This window comes from Taudactylus pleione, unplaced genomic scaffold, assembly GCF_031769625.1.
Source record: "Taudactylus pleione unplaced genomic scaffold, aTauple2 ptg000214l, whole genome shotgun sequence".
In the NCBI taxonomy this organism is placed as follows: domain Eukaryota; kingdom Metazoa; phylum Chordata; class Amphibia; order Anura; family Myobatrachidae; genus Taudactylus; species Taudactylus pleione.
In genome coordinates, this window is record NW_028284616.1 from 10,855,745 (window position 1) to 10,865,085 (window position 9,341).

Below are 9,341 nucleotides of genomic sequence, written 5' to 3' on the forward strand. Positions count from 1 at the left end.
GCTAATTGCAGATAACATCAGTAGTTGCACCCCAGGAAAACCTCTCAGAACAATATATATATATAATTTAAAAAAAATAAAATAAATAACAAAACCGTCATCTGCAGGAAAAAGACAAATAAGTATAACTGTATGTAAGTATGCAGGTTTACATTTTCTTATATAAAAAACATAATCTTTTTTAAACTTATTGTTTGAGGGGTTACTGAATATGTGATAAGTGTTGTTCATGTTTTATTTACAGCACACTTTTATTTTCACATTTGTCAGTTTATTACAAGCAAATTCCTAACCTGTGGTACCAGATTTATGTCTCACCCCAATCAAAGGTAATATTACCCACTATATAGAATGACCATGGGAAGGGCAGCTGTCATATAATTGGTCAACAGGATAGTGGTCGACATTCAGAAGCTCAACACCAGAAGGTCGACACATTCTGAATGTCGACAGGAAAACGGTTGACATGGTCATTAGTTCGCCCATCATTCTGTAGCCATGTATTTAGGTTGAAAGGGTTAAATGGTCGAAACAGCCAAATTGTCGACATTTAACACAGCCAGTGACCCTCAGCCAAGTAACAGATCATAGCTACAGGTGGACTGGAGTTTCTCTTTTGATACACAGTATTGTTGGTCAACTGAATCTTGATCAATGGTTTATCAGCATTAGTGGCCATTTTATTTGACACTCACAGATTTCACTATTTCACTATTTCATGTACACCATCCTGGGTGCTGAAAGCAAAACCACAAATCTAGCTAAATATGTACAAATAACATGTGCAGATCAGTGGAGAGTTTAGTGTCAGGGAGCCCCCAGGCACAAAAGTAATGGCTGCCGCCCTCAGCTCAATTATTTTAAAATTATTATTATTTGGTTATAAGCCCTAATTTGACACTAAGTAGGACAGTTTACAAGGGCAGTTTGTGCATGTCCTACCCATCCACACTTCACTGAAGAAGTTGTATAGTACAGTAGCGTGGAAACATTTTGTAGTTACTGTAAATATCAGAATGAAATTATTAAAACAAGCAACCAAGGGCCGCCCCCAACAAGTGGCACCCCTAAGCCCATGCCTCACTATATGTAGAGCCCTATGGCATACTGAGCTGGTTTTCACCTCAATGTAACCAACAGACCATATTCCATTAAGGGGAGCTCAGTGAAACTTTGGACACCTGGCAGTTGTTTCACGGAATATTTATTGCTAGTGAAATATCTGGGTTGTTTTAAATTATATTCAAAGATAGAGGTGGTAGATTCCCGCATATATTCAGGGCATGGTTGTCGACTTTCTGGCTGCTCCTTCTGGGTTACAGGTCATAGGTAATTGCTGGGGGTCGGCAGCTGCCGGGAGGCCTGCCTTTCCGGGGGGCCGGGAGCGGCACCCGATTTTTGGGAGGATCCTGGCCGAATTGAGAGGGTAGGCAAGTATGATTCAGGGCTGTAGGGAGGGGTGTGCAAGTGGTGCTGTCGCCCTGGGGATGACACTGAGGCATCTGTATAGCATGGCCAACACAAGGGGGCAGTGAGCCCTGCTCCTCCGCTGCATATATTGCTGTAATTTATATAAACATGGGTCTTCACTGACTGCTCTTTCCCTTCAGAGTCCAATTTAAACTCCTAACACTCACCTATAAAGCCATCACCCAATCCACCTCACTCTCTCTACATCTCTGACCTCAACTCTCTCCAGACTCCTGCCCGCCCACTTCGCTTAGCCAATGATTGCCACCTCTGCTCCCATCTAATTACCTTCTCTCACTCCTACCTCCAAAATGTTGCATGTGCTGCTCCCTTACCCCAATTAGACTCTCCACTTCTAGCCAAAACTCAAATGAGCTCTCAAAACCCAGTTCTTTATTGAAGCTTTCCAGCTCTCATCCTACTGTAAATCACCCCTTCATGCTTCTTCCTCAATACCTTTCCCCTCTGTATCCTCTCTTTCTGTGTGCCCCTACCATGTAGATTTTAAGCTCTCACAAGTAGGGCCTGGCACAACGCCATTTTGCGAATGGCAACAAGACGACACTTTGCATCTGGCCGACCTGCACCATTTTAGCGAATCTCACACATAAGTACCATATATACTCGAGTATAAGTCGACCCGAATATAAGCCGAGGTACCTACTTTTACCACAAAAAACTGGGAAAACTTATTGACTCGAGTATAAGCCTAGGAAATGGCAGCAGCTGGTAGTGCCCCCAGTAGTAATTCCCCCTGGTTGTGCCCCCAGTAGTAATCCCTCCTGGTAGTGCCCCCTGTGGTAATCCCCCCTTTCAGTGCCTCCAGTAGTAATCCCCCCCTGGTAGTGCCCCCAGTGGTAATCCCCCCCTTTTAGTGCCCCTAGTAGTAATCCCCCCCTGGTAGTACCCCCAGTGGTGATCCCCCCTTTTAGTGCCCCCTGTAGTAATCCCCCCCTGGTAGTTCCCCCAGTGGTAATCCCATGTTTTAGTGCCCCCTGTAGTAATCGCCCCCTGGTAGTGCCCCCAGTAGTCCCCCCCCCAGTAGAGAGAGACGTAATAAGAATTAAAAAAAAATCACTTACCTGAAACTCCCACTCCGGGTCCCGCCGCTAACAGCTCCTCTGGCCGCTTTGCATGGGAGAGACGTCATTACTCATGACGTCTCTCCCATTACCCACTGCGGGAGCCGGAAGATGACTCCCGCAGTGGGAGCAGCAGCAGCCGATGAGAGTCTGACAGATTCTCAGCGGCTGCTGATTACAGCAAACACACAGCTGCCGGCTCTGGCGGCTGTGTGTTTGTGCTGTGTAGCGCTGACTGAACTGCGTCCGGTCACCGCTACACTTCACTCGCGTATAAGCCGAGGGGCTACTTTTTCAGTACAAAAAATGTGCTGAAAATCTCGGCTTATACTCGAGTATATACGGTACATATGGCGATGCTATTATTTAGCATTCTGCGATTCCCACGCAATAGAAAGATGTTAAAAGTCCTCATTATATAAATACAGACAGTTACTAAAACATATAATATGATCAACCCTGCAAAACACGTACCACGGTGTACTTCACAAACACGTAGTCGCACAACGCTAACTAGCGTCTTTTCTCAATACCCCAATACTTACACACTGCACACTTACATAAAAAGGTTCCCTAGCATAAAGGTTTATATTTAAGGTTTTTATTCATTATTAGCAAGGTTGTGGAATACATGTTATTTGATATCTGAGGTTTAGTACATGATAAGCAGACAGTGGTTGGTGTCATTCTAAACTACTGTGTCTTTGCAGATTTCCGGTTCCATCGGTGAGGAGATCGCAAGGTGTGTCTGCAAGTTATGGATCATAGAGAGTTAGACATTAAACTGTGCTCTGTAATGGAGCCAGCTTAGATTTATTATGCAGCGGGAAAATGGACACAAAGAGCTGTTGGAGGCTGGAATGTGACCATACGAACTGACCTATGAACTGTACTGTAACAGAAGAACCAGAAAGAAGAACCAATGGAATCATGCCAAACTGTTCTATTGTATTACCTATCCCTGTAATAGTAAATATGTAGGCTCTCTGAAACTAGATGCTAGTCTTCTTGCTTTGCTGTTGACGGAGGTTTCGTCTTTGATGCCAAGATCTGGATTCAGAGTGCGTGTGTATGTAATGGCTGTACCTTGTGTCTGTATAATTTGTTTGCTCTAATTGTATTTAGATCACAGTGTGTAACTATCTGTTTTTATGGTGAATAATAACTTTTTGTGCTTTGGAACCACAATCAAAGTCTGAAAGCAATTATTCATGTGCGACTCATAACGCTAAATGGCGACAATTTTAGTGTATAGATAGGCAGGGCAGGAATCCATAGGCCGTTCTCCCTGTTGTGCTCCTTTCCTGCCCATCTTTGCTTCAAACCTTTAAGCCGAGTACACACTAGATGATAAGTTGGATGATTTGAACGATAACGATTACTTACTTACACTGGGGCGGGTTAAGAGTGGAGGGGTCCTGTGTGAAGGCTTGGTGCGGTCCCCATCCTCTCTGCGGTGCAATAGACTCTGGCATTGTGCCAGAGTCTACTGTGCATGCGGAGATCTCCAGGAGAACTCCGGATAGGTGTATATAATTATATGGGTGCAAGGTGTGCGGTGTGGGCCCCTCTGTACCACACACCCTGCACCCATTATAGATAATGTGCTTACATACTTTGTAAGGTGCTGCGGAACACTTGTGGTGCCATATAAAAACAGTTAATAATATTAATAATAAGATCATAATATAAATTACAGTGCTGCTCCTTGAGTATGTATGCAATTTGTAATCACAGGAGGGAAAGAACTCTGTTAAATAAAACTGTTATTATTAACATTTATAATAAGGCATGAGCAATATTCCAACACACATTTAAACATACAAACATCAAACTTATAGTGAAAAATTGGCATATGTTGGACCCATATGGACAGGTGAGATAAGGTGTGCCCATGTGGTGGGAGAAAAAGGAAAAAGGTGAAATATGAAACATAGGCCCCCATTTACTAACGAGTTTTATCACCAAAACAAGTGATAAATTTCACTGTGTGTGATAAATGGTGCTCCAGCCAATCAGCTCCCAACTTTCATTTTTCTAACAGTTGAGAGTTGGGAGCTGATTGGCTGGAGCAGCATTTATCATACCCAGTGAAATTTATCACTCGTTTTGGTGATAAAACTCGTTAGTAAATGAGGCCCATAATAATAAAGTGTTTGGGTGTCCAAGTTTAAGAAACATGCACTGATTTTTTTTTAATAGCAAAACAAAACACATTCTAAAGGATACCCCTTAAGGCAGTGGTTCCCAAACTTTTTTGAATCACGGCACCCTCATGCATCAGTATTGTTTTCACAGCACCCCTAAAGCAAACGTTTGTTATTGAGAAATTCAGAATTTTTTTAGTAAAGTGAAGTCAATTGTGCTGACCTGTGATCCTTAGGTTCAGTTATGTGGGTCAGGTTTGTGCTTCTGTTTGTCCACATATTTACATTACATTTACCATAAATTATTTAAAATTTAAATTGACCACCAACCTGAGGCACCCTTGCAAGTGTTCCGTGGCACCCCAGGGTACCACGTGCACTGTTTGGGAACCAACACGACGGCAGCTCTTGATATGCAAATATCTGTCAGTTAAGCAGAATCTGCCTTCTGTAGTTAATGCACATAAGCCGCTGAAAGGGGTTCTGGTGGCTTCTGTACTTAATTGAATATATTGGATTATCCTAAATTAGCATGGATTGTAGCGCTCTGAATGATTAGCAAAGGACTCAAAACAAGTATTTTTGATAATTAAGTCACAATGGAAATAGTGTAAAAAGAGAATTAGACTTGTGTCATCTACAGGCCCAACGACAGGGGGGTACAAAGGGGGCACTTGTACCGGACCCCAGGATTCCATTGTGCCCCGGCCCCTCAGGAATCTTGGGAGTCCAGTTTATGTGTCCCCCTTGCCTCTGCCAACTGCTGTAAGCAGGGCAGCCGGCACAGGCAGCGACAGGAAGGCCAGCAGCACATGACATTGTGTTGCAGAATTAGAGAGGAGCCGCCAGGTCTTAGCTGCCAAGGAAGGGGAACACAGGCATCAGGTATGTGTTGGCCGGGCTAGGCTAGAGAGTCATGGGGCAGGTGGTGGGGAGCTGCAGTGGGTGGGTGAACAAACAGGGCTGGGGAGACACAAGGGCTGGGGAAAATTAATCTGAGAGACACAGGGACTGGGGAAAATAAAACTGAGAGACACAAGGGTTGGGGAAAATGAAGCTGACAGACAGAGGGGCTGGGAAAAATAAAGCTGAGAGACACAGGGGCTGGGCACAGCTGTGACGGGGCCAGCTGCAGCACCTAGCTATTTGCAGAGCCGGCGACTACCTACTACTTATGCGCTGCCCCCGCTGGCTACCACGATTGGAGCTCAGCAACTTTGGAATTGCGCTGCAATCATCGAAGGCGTAAAGTAGAGAGGATCCGGACACCAAAGTGGTCTGATTGACGCACATTTTAGCAGGTCTGGATTAGACTATGAGGTAAATTCAATTAGGAGCGAGTTGGGTCCTACAGGCTGTTTTCATGGCGAAGTTGCACAGCAAATTGCATTGTAATTCAATTCCAAACTCGCATTTCATTTTCCTCGCAAATTCAGGTTTTTTTCTGTGCGCACCCCTCTGAGCAGGTGAAAAGGTAGGGAAATTCTTAATCTTAAGGTAAAAATGTTGGGACATCATGCAGAACCTCTGGAACAGTATACTTCTCCCAATGAGCAATCATGCACTTGAAGGGGTTTAAGTAGTATAACTTCACCAATAAAGACATGTCAGTTTTCAGTTGAATTTATCTAAAATATTAATAATGATTAAATTATGTGGGACATGTATGTAGCGGTGTTGTATTGTTGGGAGAGAGGTTTTAGAAATTGCAGATGGGAGCTAAAAGTGTTTTTTTTTTTTACTTTTTAAAACTTGTATAAATAAACTGAAAAATCACTTTACATACATTGTTCTGTACCCAAAAAATAACGCAAATACTTTATTTGCTAAAATAACACTTGTTACCTATAATTTTTCTACCATTTATAATAAAATCAGTTATTTGATACCTTTTAAGAGTTGGTACAGTATATGGAGTGCGCTACAACGCTACCTTCATGATGCTCCATTCCATGAAGCATCTGTCCTTTACTAAGATGGTCAACGTTAAGTAGTCTGCACATGCACGGCGCCATCTTGGCACTGTGTTTTAGCACCACAGTACTACACTGTAGTGGAGTGTAGCATTCAGCTCCTTTGGGGACCCTGCTATACCTTCTACATGCATGACCGGATGAACTGCTGTATGCTCTGCTCCATCTCCGCTACTTATCTCTGTAACTGTGAGTATGGCTGTACAAAACCTGTGCACTGCAATAAACCCAAGCTTCTGGTTAAGTCTATTCAGCTGGTGTGTCTACAACAGTACTATCCTCTGGTGTCTACTATTTACCAACTGTGCATACCACAAAATAGTACACACATGTCGGCTAGGACTAGCCCAGTGGGGGCCAGGTATTTCCTTGGGGTGCCCTACTACTTTAAGGACCCATCCCTTTTCATGAGGAGGCATGGCTTAGTGGGCTACATTGGGGAGTGTTCAGAGGGATGCTGCCCAACATGTTCTGGCTGTGTCAGAACACAGGGGCCCTGCTGGTGAACTGTTAGTGGCAACTGGTTCCTGCTCTGAAGAACAAGCTGCCAGCACCTGAGCTGTGGATGCCCAAGTACTCTCTCCCCTCCCTTTGCCGAGTCACTGAGTCCCTTCCCCCTCCTCTCCTCTACCCTGTCTATTCTACTAGTCCCGCCTATCCCTGCCTGAGACCCCATCCCTTCATCCAGAGTCCCACCCCTTCCTCTCCTGTAGCCTGTCTCTGTATATTTATTTCCTGTCACATAGGAGAATTGGAAATGCAGGACAGTGTGGAGCTCCACAGGGACCAGATAGATCCTCCCTCTGGCCAGTGGAGATGTGGAAATGTTTTAATGTTATCTAGGTGTGTGGTATATTTAAACAATGGAGAGGGGTGTATTTTTTATTCTGGTGTGGGGTTTGGTGTATGTTTTAATACTGTCTGTGGTTTGGGTGGTGTATTAATGTATGTGTGTATATGTGTGTGGGCTGTATTCATATTTTCTGTGTTATATGTTGGCCACTGATGGCCTCTCCATTATATGGAGGTCACTGCGATGCTCTCTGTATTATATGGTGGTCAATACGATGCTCTGTGTATTATAGGGTGGTCACTGCAATGCTCTCTACATTATATGGCAGTCACTGCGACATGCTCTGTATTATATGGTAGTCACTATGATGCTCTCTGCATTATATGGTGGTCACTGCAATGCTCTCTACATTATATGGCATTCACTGCGATGCTTTCTGAATTATTTGTATGGTCACTGAGACCCTCTCTGTATTATAGGGTGGTCACTACAACACTCTGTATTATAGGGTGGTTACTGCGACACTCTGTACAATAGGGTGGTGACTGTAATGCTCTCTATATTATATGGCAGTCACTGTGATGCTCCCTGTATTATATGCTGGTCTCTGTGATGCTCTCTGTGTTATATGTGTGTCACTGATGGTCTCTGTATTATATGAGGGGCACTGTAATTCCCTCTGTATAATTTTTTTTTTTACACTTTTTTATTGAATATTTTGCAATACAGTACAAAGAATTATGTAATAAAAACACATAGAAAAGAGTAAAAGAATAATAAAATAATATTGTACAAGAATGGTTGAAGCAATACCTGGGCAGTTAGGCAAATTAATGTGATAAGTCAAAAAGCGGCTATGTAGCATATTCCAGGATTGTAATTTCAACATAAGATATGACTAGTCAGTGTTGCAAACACATGCAATGTCTAGTGGGTATCATATCAACCTAACAAAAAAGAGAAAAAAAATACGTAGAAAGGAAAATAAAAGAGGGAGAAAGAAGAGGGTGAAAAGGGGGGGGAGAGTGAGAGGAAATTAAGGGGGAGTACCAGTTGATGTTCATTATAAGTTTCAGTGTAATCATATTCGAAGATAAAATTAAATAGTTGACATAAGAGGTTCGGCCTTAAAATTATTTGTCAATGAAGTTCAGACTTTGACAAAATGAGCTGGGGTATCGTAAATGATCGAGGTTATGTGTTCCATCCTATAGGTGGTCCAGACAGCATTAATGTAGGTGATCAGCAAGGGTGGAGCTGTCAGTTTCCACTATGGTGCAATCTGCCATTTAGTTGTGTTTAGAATATGTTTAATTATTTTTTGTTGAGGTCGTATGGCACTAGGGATGGGGCGAGATAGTAAAGTATAAAAAGGTGTGTTTGGGATTTGTATACCAACTATAGGCCATTTTCAATTAGAAGCGAAACGCCAATTGCGTCTTTTCACCTGTCGGAAACTGATCTTCGTATTCAATTCCACCCGCTTTTCGCATACGCATAAAGTCAATGCAATGTAATAGGCGAAAAAGATTTGCCTCTGAATAGCAGGAGAAAAGAAGTGCAAAATTTTAATTTTGTAGTGCAAATGTGGGAAAACCACTCAAAACCCTTGGAACAGCCCCCAAAGTACAACTGCGTCAAAAAATTCCAGAAAAAACTTAGGAACACCCAAAAACAGTAATTTAATTTTGGGGGTGAAAAAGCACAAAGTGGGGGACAACTTCGCAAACTAGCGAAATAAGGTTCTGGGGGTTCTCTAAGAAGGGGTCAAGTGTTTTTTGGGATTGCAGGTGTTTTTATGAGGAAGGAATTTCACTTTTATTAAAACTTCACTTTAGAGACATTAAAAGATGCTTGCACCCATTTTCAGGTACCC